Source organism: Cyanistes caeruleus, chromosome 5 (genome assembly GCF_971803275.1).
Source record: "Cyanistes caeruleus chromosome 5, bCyaCae1.hap1.1, whole genome shotgun sequence".
NCBI lineage: Eukaryota > Metazoa > Chordata > Aves > Passeriformes > Paridae > Cyanistes > Cyanistes caeruleus.
This window is the reverse complement of record NC_141705.1, coordinates 27,429,741-27,441,798: the sequence shown is the minus strand read 5'-3', so window position 1 is coordinate 27,441,798 and position 12,058 is coordinate 27,429,741. Positions and strand designations below refer to the sequence as shown.

The following is a 12,058-nucleotide window of genomic DNA, read 5'->3' as shown; positions in this document are numbered from 1 at the left end:
CTGTTAACTTTTGAAAAGTCTTACTGAATGATGTAACTCTCCCTGGCTTTGGTACTTAAGAATTGTAGATACTTTTGAATGGAATCCCCTTTTTGTGCCCTGTTTCAGTGAAGGTTGTGCTGCCTATTACAGCCAGAACAGGCCACAGAACTTACTAACCGTGATGCATAGGTGTGGTCTTGCTGCAAGACACTTAGAAAAGGAGGAATACGTGGGAATGGGCTGATCATCCAAGCATGATGTCAGAATTTCAAGTGCTTTATGGTAGGGAGTAGTATTGCTAGTGGCCTCATCTACAAGAGTTTTTAGCTTGCAGCGCCACAAGTTTGTGAGTGTATCTCCATTGCTTACAGAAGAATGATCCCAGATCCCATAAACATGTCATTATCTGCTGAACTGGTAGATCTCCAGAAAGTTTCATCACTTTCTTCATTGGGGCAAGTATTTCTGAACGTAGAGGAGCCAGGCTGGCCTGTAAGATGTGGCTCTTGTGGGAGGTTATTGTTTGAGTTTCCTAATGTACTTTAGAAACACTGAGGAAATATATACTTTTACATCTTAAATTATGATCTTAATGATATGAGATACTAAGCTGCCTAATAAAAAAGATGCTTCAAAACACATTAATAAGCTAATTTAATATTTCAAATTCTGAGAATCCTGCTGCTGTTATAAATAAAACACAAGTCTCCATTTTTATAGTTGAGTAAAGTTTTTAATGAAGTAGTTAATAATAGTTTCTGGCATTTAGGAATATTTGAAGTGTTTGGTGGCTATTTCATTGCATGTTTAATGCAATGGCAGTGACTGCCTGATGAGTTTTATTACTGACATGGACCCTGGCAGAACAATGTTCCAAGAGTTAGAGGTTGCTGTTGAGAAGATAGTTGTGAATACAGAGAAGGTAGACTCCTGCTGGTGTGCTAAGGTAGAAGGTATGTTATTTTTCAGACTACTATTGCTAGAGAAATGTTAAATGCTTGGATTTTTACCAGTCATCCAAAAGCCCTAAGATACATCAGGAGAAGTAACCTATCTTGTTTCATGTGGTAACTTTCCTAGACCTTAGTTCCCCAAAGCTTAATTTGAAACCTACAGTGTGAAGTTGTAGAAAGATAAAAAGTATTTTGCCAAAATCTGCTTTTTTCCTTGGCTCAGTAAACAAATAGGAATTTTTTCTCAATTAAAATCTGTAGATAGTTGCCTTTTTTTAAACCTGATTTCCTAAGAAAATGGGATTTATGCTTTTTCCTTGTTTTCTCTCATTCTTTCCTCACATATTCACCAGTAACTTTTGAAATCTTTGATCAGTTGTAACCATGTTTGTAGGAGGGATGGAAATCACAGACTGTAATGTTACCACAGGTTTTGGGAAAATGGGTAGAAGCTGGGTAGAGAGAAATGTGTTACTGCTCTCTCTTGAGAGATAATGCAATAGGATTTTGGTACTGACCTGTTTTTTTCAGCATGCACTGTTCTGAATAGGAGAACAGAGTTGTATGTATCATCAGGGCTTGAGGAGACAGGAAGAATATTGGGCTATTTTGGAAAGGGATGGGGACCGAAAATATAGTAGTGTAACATTATAGCAAAATAATAATAAAAAATAATATTTTTCTGTCAGCTTAAGAACAGAGGACAGTATTTCCCAAACTGGATTTCCAATAAGCCCACTCCTCTGTCTTGTAACACGGAGTTGAAAAGCAGGAGCTGAATTTATGTCCAGAATGGCATTTCTTGGCTTCTTTCCTGTCTGGACTTTGCATTACCTATTTATCATAATACACAGAAGACTGGAAACTACCTCATTATGTTCAACTTAAAGATTTTTATCAAATCTCAGATGAGAAGTGTAGGGTGTCCTTCTGGTTGGTTTAGAAAAACTTAGTAATGGTAAAAGTGATGAAAACTATTCGCTTGTGCTGCTTTCATTTCTAGACAATTCTCTGATGTATAGTATGAAATATACTTGTCAAGCCTTCAGTAACTGACATAATCCTCACAATTTGTAATTTATTGATTTCAGGTATTAAAACAATTCATTTTTAAAATACAGCAGACTGCAAAATAAGTGTTTTGGACTAGTGCTTATTTTAAAGTAGTTTTCATAGTAACAACAAATACTCTAAAGGAAACAGGGCTTTCCTCTACTGTGAGTAGAAAAGCAAGTAGCAGCATGAATCACAGCTTCCAAGAACTGTCAGAGTAGGAATGCAGATTCTCTCTCTCTCTCTCTCACACGCACATACACACACACTTTCCTGTCACTTTTAATTTAGTAATGTGATTTAATAAAGTTTTCTTGCCATCCATAGCAGCAACATCCATTATGTGTAATCAAGTTACTACTAGCAGTTGTGTATTTGAGAACTGCAGTTTAGAGCTAGTATGGTAGTTCCACTGATAGTTCCTTAACTGCTCACCAATTTAATATATAATATATTTTTCTGGAAATGTTTTTGTTATGAAAGTGTTCTACTTCAGTTTTTTATATAGTCTTTTTTTCCAGCTCAGAAGCTTTAGCTAAACATTTTGTGCTGCCCTAGAGCTTTTCATGATGTTTCATAGATAACAAGATAGGGTTTCAGCCTTGAGAAGCTTGTGATCTGAATTTCACTGACATAGAAAATGATGACAGTGACCTCAGAAAGGGGGACAAGGATTCAAATTAATAAGCGAGTGAATTAAACAAGTTCTCATTTCTAAGAACATGATAAGATAGATCAGCAACAAGTAATATGAGAATATAGAAGCAAAAGACAGCATAAAGCAAGCCCAAATAATATACAGATTAGTAGGAAAAGAAGCAAAGTACTTTGCAGGATCTGGGAAGCATAATCAGAAAAGTAGTCTGAATCAAGAGGAAGAATAACTAGAAGGTTTTATGAAATAGGGCAGGAAAAAGATCTATAGAAACTTAAAAATTATATTGATGGGTTTAGCTTTTCTGAAGAAAAAAAAAATGAGACAGAAAAAGGATTTGAGAATATACTGTTTTGCTCAGTTTGGCAGGGAGTTTAGGATACAAATTCTGGTACTAAGATTTTTTTTTTTAACTCTAAGAAATTTAGCTGTCGCTCAAACTTGATTTTAAAGTGAGCAGCAAAACAACAGGCAGCTGTGCCTGAAAATCTAATCTCAGGCATTCCTGTTGCTCTATTGTCACCTTCAATTACACACAATTTTTTCTACAAGTTGGAGGATTTCATATTAATTTCAGTACAATTGGGGGTGGGACTATAGAAGTTTTTTAACATCAGTGATAATTGACATACTACCATTTAATCTAAATAAAAAGGATCACAAACTTTTTTCACTACAATAACTGAAATTGCTTTACCAAATTATTTTAGTTAAATTTGTACTGCCTTTATAGAGACAATTAGATTTATGGTTGGTTTAGACTGATTTGAATTAAACTTTGTGTTGCCAACATAAGAAATGAAAAATAATCTTTCATAAACTGGCATAGTTTTTTTTTTTAAAATGCACCTAATCTTCCTGTATATCTCTGTGGAATATAGTTTGCCATTTCTTATCTGCATACTGGTATTTGATTCAGATCATTGATTTCTAACTTTAGAATATTTTATTTGACCTCTTAGAAAAATAAATATGTAGGTGATAATGGTCTGCATTTCTTATCCCATTAGACTTGGCAGTAGATCTTCCTCAAACACTGGCATTGTTCTTCACCAGGCTGACAGCTTCTTCTTTCTATGTTACATATACTGGGGGACAAGATGGTAAATATCAGGGGTTTAGAAGTTGCTTTATTTTGGTTATTTTATGTCAAAGGAAATCTGCCTATCCTTTTGTACAATGGGAGGGAATAGATTTACGTGTGCCTTGAAGGAGATACTTTGCCACATGGGAGTGCTGAATAGAAAATATTAACAGTGGTTAAATAGGAGTAGTTTTTTCCAGCAGCATTATCATCAGTTAGATGATATTACCAAGTTGGTGCATGTGTATTTAAAACACAGCATGGTGTGTAGGAATACAGAATTTATGATCTGTAGCAGGTGGAGAGCTGATTCTTCATTGAATAAGTAGAATATATATATAATTATAGAAATCTCTGTTGTATAGTTAGCTTTTGGCAGCACATCTTACTGAAATTGTTGGGGTTTATTTAATGAGGGGAGTTTGGTTAGTGAGAGGAGTCTAGTGGTGTTGCATGCCATGTTCTCTGAGAGTTTCAGGTCGTGTTCTGGGGTAGTTCACATGTCCTGTTCGAACTATAGTACACACAGTTAAAATTTTATTTATGCATTTTATTTCCAGAAGTTTGCATAGTATATTATTGATGTTCTGCAAGGTCATAATGCAATCCAAAGCAATTATAATGCAATAATTGTAATATTAAAGTTTTGTATACGTTGTTTCATCTGTAAATTTCATATTACCATTGGGCTATTGCATTTGTCTCGCTGGTTTGGATTTCAGAGCTGTCTTAGGTGGTGTGCAATGTTGAAGTTCTCCTTCATAAGTATTTACATCGTTCTATTGACTAGAAAAATTGGAAAGTGAAATTGTGGATAATTTAAGGATGAATATAAAATGGCTGAAATGGAAGGAGAGAAAACAGAAATAATCAAGGGCTCATCCCCAAATTTTTTTTTGACAGATGAATTTTCATTAAACTGGATTTTTTTTTTGTTTTTCAGAAGACTGTGCCAAAGAAGACTTTTATTCAGATGACATCACATTTGGACTACTAATGCTACCCACCCACTCTACAAGGCACAATGTATTTCTAGGTAATTTAAGTAAGTATGTAGATTTTATTGCTACTAGAACAGTAATGCTTTAAACAGAAACATCTCTTTTTCAACCTCAGGCAAGGTAGACATTCCACTTCAATTTGAGATTCAAATTAATGGTGTGTGTGGGCAAGAATAAACTTCAAATAAGCTTTTTATAAGCTTTTATCCTGTACACTGGAGCATGGAATGAAACAGCTAAGCTGTACCTGAGCTGCCTTGGAAACTAGAAGGAAGAAAAAACCCAGAGCTTATGAAGGCACCATCCCCAGCAATGCAGCATGCTAAGGTGGCCCTGTGGTTTCTGGAGACTAAACTAATATCTCTCCCAGGGATGTCTTGCAGTGAATGAATGTGTGTACTAGCATGCTCACTGCTTTTCTGAGTGTTTGTTTGTTTGGGTTTTTTGTGTGGTGTGGATTGTTTTTGTTTTTGGTTGGTTTGGTTGGTTTTTTGTTGTTGTTGTTTTGGATTTATTATTATTTTATTTTTTTTTTTTTGCATCTTGTTGAGATGACTTAATACCCCATTCATTTAAGGATATAGCAGAAGAATGTATCTTAATGGTTTCAAGTGGTACTATCTCTGTTCACATGTCACCTTATTTATGGAAGGGTTGCTTCTCCCTGCTTCCTTGATTGTACACTGTGTACTGTCCAGCTGACAGTGGGCCAGGAGGTGCAGATTTTCATCTTTTCAAGATTTGTCCATGTCATATCTTGCAGTAAGGTTGCTGATTGCTTTGTGCATCACACAGAGAGAAGCACAGAACAGCAGGGTCATTTGTTTATGGTTCATCTTTTGAGCAGCAAAGGGATTTTAATCCATGAGGATCATGGCCATGGCCCTCTGTAGACTTCATGTATGTGCTTTTATGTTTTATCTTTCTAAGTAGGTTTTAGTTTTTAGATCTGTTGTTTTTTTTGACTGGTTCAAAACATATGCTTTTATACTGAGTCAAGAAAACCCAAGAAATTGGTCCATTTATGTAGAACGGATATTGTGTCAATCTTGCTGAAATGGGGTTATTTTGTCCTGTTGGCAGAAAGCCTTCCTGTATTCCTAGTGGCTGATAATGCATTGGAGGTGCTTGGTCATGTGTAAAGCTTGGTTGTGAATGGAATTACAGGTAGCAGTGCTTGTAGCTAATGATCCTTGACACTTTCTGTTCCAGAACCTTGGTTTTAGTTGCTTATAATTTACTAAGATTTAAATGTCTGTTATGTTGCATTCACCTAAAATTCAACCAAATATCAGCTTGTGTCTGAGAATGAGTTGAGAGGGAAGAGCATACTGTTTTCTTGATGCAAAATGCAGTGAAAATCTTGCCACTGGAAAAATAAAGCACCTGCATGTGCTGGAGCAAGCACTCAAGATTTTAGGAGAAACCAATTGTTATGCGGCAGTATTTTTTTCTGCTAGCCCACTTACATTAGGCAGAATGATGGATTTCTGAAAATATGTTTTGTACCAGTTCAGTGAATTTCCTAAATCCATTTCATCTGTCCAAATCAGATGAGGTAGATATATTCCAAATCCTTTTAGTCATAAGCAGACAGAGCTACTGAGCATGTTCTAGCTGGACTGTGAGAAGTAAACAGGTCTAATCTCCTTGACTCCATTGTAGTGTCAGGTACAAACACTGAGTAAGAAGATTTTCTTCTGTACTCTTTGTATCACCCATCTTCTGTTGATTTGGTCCTTCAAATTCTGCTTCAGCAGTATATTTCCATAACTGTTGTCCATTTTTTTCATTAATTTTTCTTTATTCTTTGCTTTTTCTCTTTATTGCTCTCTAATGTTCACAGGAGGTCATAATAAAATTGATCTTTTTGGACAGTGCAGGCTGTGTGTGGATAAAGGTTATGAAATATTTTGTTGAGCATCTTGAAAACATCTGTATATTGTGCATCTTTGATGTTACTTTTCAAGTAATATTTAAAAATATGAAGACCATATTTTTTCTGAAATGGAAAGGCAGTATACTTAAAATCTTCAGGTTATATACATGTGAAAATTTGTATAGAGGTTTTTTTTCTTAAAAGACAGTTTTTCTTTAGGAATTGCTCTAAAGAGATCAGATTTTTTGTTTTCATGTAAATTTAGCAAATGTAGAGAAAAGCCTATTTTTCATTTGTAAAATCTTCCTGGAATTTATTTGGATGTATACTGAATGTCAGTGAAACTTGGTGAGTCTGAATAGTTTGGTTATTCTAAACAACCAATGAATTAATTGTGTGTGAAAAAAAAGGATTAAAAAATCCTATTTTTAACTTACAATTCTAGGAGAAACTCTGACACATAACCTAAAATCTAGAGGATTAAATTATTATATAAATAACATAGCTCAGAAAAAAAACGGGCAGAGATTAAGTAATATATTCCTGGCTTTACATCTAAGGTAAAAAGCTGTGTATACACCAAATATATTTTATCTAGTGTTTCTTTAATGAAATTCTTGTATTCCATGAATTTCTTGATTAGCTTCCCTTAGTATTTTTTTGTTCCTGTGGCTGACTCTGAGATGATGTTTAGAACCAAGCTAATTTCATTCTTAAAGTAGACTAATATTCCTGTGTCATTAATCTGATTTTTTCAATTGCCATAGTTGGTTAGCATGAGATTTAGGGATCGATTTGAGTCATTGCAGTAAACTCATGATAATCTTTACCCTTTTTAAATTTTGTTTGATTTTGAGCTAGGTAAATCACAGTAGTAGTGCTTACACTACTATAGTAGTCTCAGTGTCTCAGACTATACTATCTGAATTTCCAGGGAACAAAAAAGAGATGCAAGAATATTTACTTTTCCCTTACTGTACTTAATAGCTAAAGTAACTTGAAGGCTGAAAGAAATAAGGTAGAAACAAGAAGAGAAGTAAAATATTTGAAATGAGAAAACAGGACATAAAATATCAAGTAAATAAGCGAAGAAAAGAGAAATGAAGCCTAAGGTATAGGAATATCTAGATTTGTATTTTCTGTTGAATTCTGGCACAGAGAAAATATTTTTTTTTGTGGAAGTCAGTAGATGGTATTTTATCATTATTTGCTTTTTCAATTATGAGGCATTATAAAGAATGCTTGCAGAATTTTTCTGGAGTCTTTCAGTGTGATCAAGTATTTTGTTTGTCATGTGACATCTCTGCTGATTAGTCTGGTTTGAAAAGGTATGGTTTAACTCTGACATATGCATTACAGTTGTATTTTGGATGACTTAGGCTGCTTTGGAGAAAATCTCACTATTGTCTCCCCTTAATACTTGCTTGGCTCAGTGTGTTTGAACTACATTAATTTCTCAGAAAACTAGTCTCTGAGTTCTGCTGCAGGTGCAGAGTGCTCTTCTATCTCTACTGGGGACATGGAGTTCTGCATCCATCATGAAATTCCTGGGAAAATTTGAATGGTCCATGTGGATAGTGATGTTTACTTCTGGAGACCAGATGAATTCTAATCCAAAATAAATGCTCTTGAACAGCTAGCATAGGAGTGTCAGCACCAGCTGCTTTGATCTACTGATCCATTTGTACGGTTTCAGATTACTTTCTAATGGGGACAGAGCCATAGTTGTTCACTTCGGTTATAGGTCAGTAGATGAGGGCAGTGAACCTCTAAGATATGTACCTATGCTACAAGTCCAGCCATAAGTTTGGCTGCTGATTCAGAAAAGCTTTAAAGTACCAGGAGTTCTTCTTTTCAATTTTACTAATATAAACCATTGATGAAGCACATAAATACTAAAAATGACAGTGGTTCAGATGACTAAATTGTAGCTGCCTTTTGTAATTCTGATGGATTAGTTTGGGTTTTTTCATGCTTATATTATTAAATTGTTTAACAGAGGAGTCTTCTAATTTATTTCATTTTATGACTTTTTTCAAGTATTCGAAAATATGTATGCTTCCCACCCCGTATGTTTTGCAGGAGCTGCTCATCTGCATTGATAAAACCCCAAGGCCAGTGTTTTATGGCAGTCATTAAGTAAGAGCAAGACAAAAAATGAAAAAGGGATGGTCTTCGCAGGTTTTTGCAGTTATTATCCTTTTTTGTGCCTTAGCTGTCATGAGTCATGACAGACCCTTTTTTTTTCCTGCCTGGAATGAATTCCTCAGTTGTTAAGGTGTTGAAAGTCTAAGTAATATTTAGGTGCTGGTGTTAAATCATTTAATCTTGAAATAGCAGTTGAAAGACTACTCTCCATCTGCCCTGTTTAATTTTAAGTTCAGAGTTTCCCAAGAATATTGCATACTTAACTGTAGTATAATATCCCACATATGTAAGCCAGTAATTAAGACTAAATTCAGCTATGTTTCTTGTTTATTACATCTTTGCAGAATATCTACCTTGGCTGTCAGCAATTTTTCTAAAAAATTTCCAACATTTAATTAAGATCTCTGTTGATAGGGATGTTTAAACGTACAGTCTTTTAACATAATTATTAAAATCCACCCAAAACTATTAAGCATGTAACAGCATAAGCAGCAGCAGCAGCATTTTAAAACTGAAAAAAATAACTGGCTTTAATAAAAACAATAAAGCTATTGCTGTATTATTTAATTTGTTCAAAATTGAGATGTAAGCCTCAATTTAACATGAAGAAAAAAGTTGAGAGTCAAAGTGTGAGTTGTAAGCCTGTAAGCTCTGAAGACTCCTCATTATTTTAAGTAATCTGGCTTTAAGAATTTCACTGTTATGTTGAAGTGCTCCGTTTGTGTATTTTTAATGTTTTGTATAAATAAACTGTTTCAAACTTTAATGTGTGCTTAAATACAACACAGATGTTTTCATTCCCTGTTAGTATATGGTTTGAATGTAAAATTAATGTTAATTTCAGGATTTCCTCTGCATATTGATAACTTTGGTATCCCATTCGTCAATACCAGTGTTTTATAGGCCACTAGATCTATTAAACAATTCTTGCAATGTGTTGAGCAGAACTGAATTAAATAAAACCTGATTGTAATTTTGGGAACTTTCCTTAATGTTGGGATTTTGAGAGTGCAGAGAAGTCTTTGAGGGGCAGGAAATAAACACTCAGAAACATGTGTCTTAGTACATAGAAATATATGTGGTCTGATCGTTCTATGAAAGAAAAACTTGAGAATTGTCGAAGATAAAAATTTAAAAACTGAGGGAGTTTCAAGTCATTCAGATGTAGCAAATGTGGTCCTAAGTAGTTGATACGACTTTTTTGTTGAGTATGACAAATGTTAAAAAGGACTTATAGTTCTCACAGCAGTAACTTTGAGGAATCATTTGAAACTTTGTAGGGTTTATATGGGGTGCCAGGATAGAATCTGAATTTCCAGAATACAAAAATGAATTTGTGATGTTTTCCCCACCCTTAACCTAATCTTGAAAATTCTTATCTTAAATAGTCTAGCTGCAAAGTTTATAAGAACTTGGTGTAAAATTTCCTGATACATTTTGTCTTTCAGTCAATATCTTGATCTTAAAAGATTTTTGAAAGAATGGGAGACACATGACAGAATTTTGCTGTGAGCATTGACTTAGTCTGCATTCTGAAATGCAGACTAATGCATCTGAAAGCCTTCATTACAAAAATTCCCAGTGCCTGTGGTGTAATGCTCTCATCATAATTAATCAATGATGTGTAATTTACAATTAAATTAACTGGAGCTAATATTTTTGAGATGATACTGATATATGAGAAAAAGGAAATTTTTGTCTTCTGCTGTTTCAGCTTAGCACAAGCTCTGAAAGTTTCAGAGGAGGGAGTGCATGCTTCTACTGCTCAGGAGAATAAAGAAAAAGTGAGAAAATTTGTTATCTACATAAATAGATAATGTTTTTAAAGACTGCGTGAATATTAAAAAATGTTAAATGTTACAGTGTTACTTTGAGCTATAATTTTTCTTTGAGCTTTGTTTCCTGAATATTCAGAAATTCAGTTGTGTTCAGTGCTGTTTGAATTCAGTAAAAATACTTTTCCATTATTTCCATATAAGAATGTTTGCAGAGTGATTACAGTAGAATGAAATGGAATTTTGAATTGATTTTATATACTTTTTCCTATCCCTGCATTTCTGTTTCTGTTTAGTTCATGCAGTACTATCTCTTTTGTTACAATAATGTATTATCTTTTCTACCTGAACAAGTCCAGTGACTGCATAAATGCTGGCTGATTGCATTTCCATTGATTTTTGCTCGTAGCAAGGTGGCAAAAAGATACTTAGCATCTATACCCAAAGTGGTTACTGAGTGTTTTGTCAAAAGTTTCTAGGGACAATAAAACTAAACTTGTTTTGTCTTAGTTTTATTCATTCTTTAGCCAAAACAAGATTTATTTCCTCTGTATATCAATTGCAAAACTCTTCTGGTTTGTTGGTTTCTTGGGGGTTGTGTTTCTGTTTTGGATTGGTTGGTTGGGTTTGTTTGTTTACTTGTTTTGTTTTTGTTTTTTGTTTTTTTTTCACGGTGGGGGTGTCTCCTTTCCCTGTTTAGGCGCTTCTTGCCTTTGTAATATGAATGCTTCTCCTTTATCTCAAGTCTTGCAATCACTGGAATTCCAGTTGAGCCCAGATTCTTCTGTTGAAAATTCTGACGAAAGAGTAACTCCAGTGTTTTCTTTAGTGAAATTGAACTCTGGAATTCTGTAAGTATAGTGTTGAATTTTTATTTACAGAATAAGCTTGTTTTTTCAATAACTGGTAGTTGTATTGAGGGATAAACTGAAGGATCTGGCAGACACTAGAATTCTAGAAAATTAAGTTCTTCTGTTAAAGCTTGTTAACTGTAGGAATATAATAGTAAGCATGCTAATACAGAAATGTGTTTTGCCACATTTTTTTTGGATAGAATCATAGGCTTGGTTTGGAAGAGATCTTAAAGATCATCTAGTTCCAATCCCCCTCCACCATGAGTAGGGAATACCATTCACTACAGCAGGTTGCTTTGTACCTGGCTTTGAATGCTTCTAGGGATGGACCATCCATGATTTCTCTGGAAAACCTGTTCCAGTGCCTCAGCACCCTCTGAATGAAGAATTTCTTCCTAACATCTAATCTAAATCTTTGCTCCTTTAGTTTTAAACTGTCCCTCCTTGTTACATAATTATCTGCTTGTGTAAAAAGTTGCTCTTCATCTTTTTTAAAAGCCCCCTTCAAGTACTGGAAGGCTGCAGTGGAGCCTTCTCTGCTTCAGGCTGAAGAACCTCAGCTCTCTCAGCCTGTCTTCAACTGGTGCTCCAGTCTTCTGATCATCTTTGTGGCCCCCTCTGTGCCTGCTTTAACAGGTCCGTGTCTTTCTTGTGTTGAGGGTCCGAGAGCTGGA

At 34.7% G+C, this 12,058-nt stretch overlaps 1 protein-coding gene across 31 annotated transcripts in view; it reads left to right on the top strand.

The window, feature by feature from the left end:
- CLOCK (clock circadian regulator) overlaps positions 1-12,058 on the top strand; it is a 63,430-nt gene that overhangs the window by 5,530 nt on the left and 45,842 nt on the right. For 19 of the 31 annotated variants that reach the window (XM_086887943.1, XM_086887965.1, XM_086887953.1 and 16 more), the window contains exon 2: positions 4,671-4,772. The gene's annotated coding sequence lies outside the window, so the exon portion shown is untranslated. Of the gene's footprint in view, positions 1-4,670; positions 4,773-11,230; positions 11,382-12,058 lie in introns of those variants that run through there. The other 12 variants (XM_086887961.1, XM_086887946.1, XM_086887952.1 and 9 more) reach the window with 5 other exon arrangements.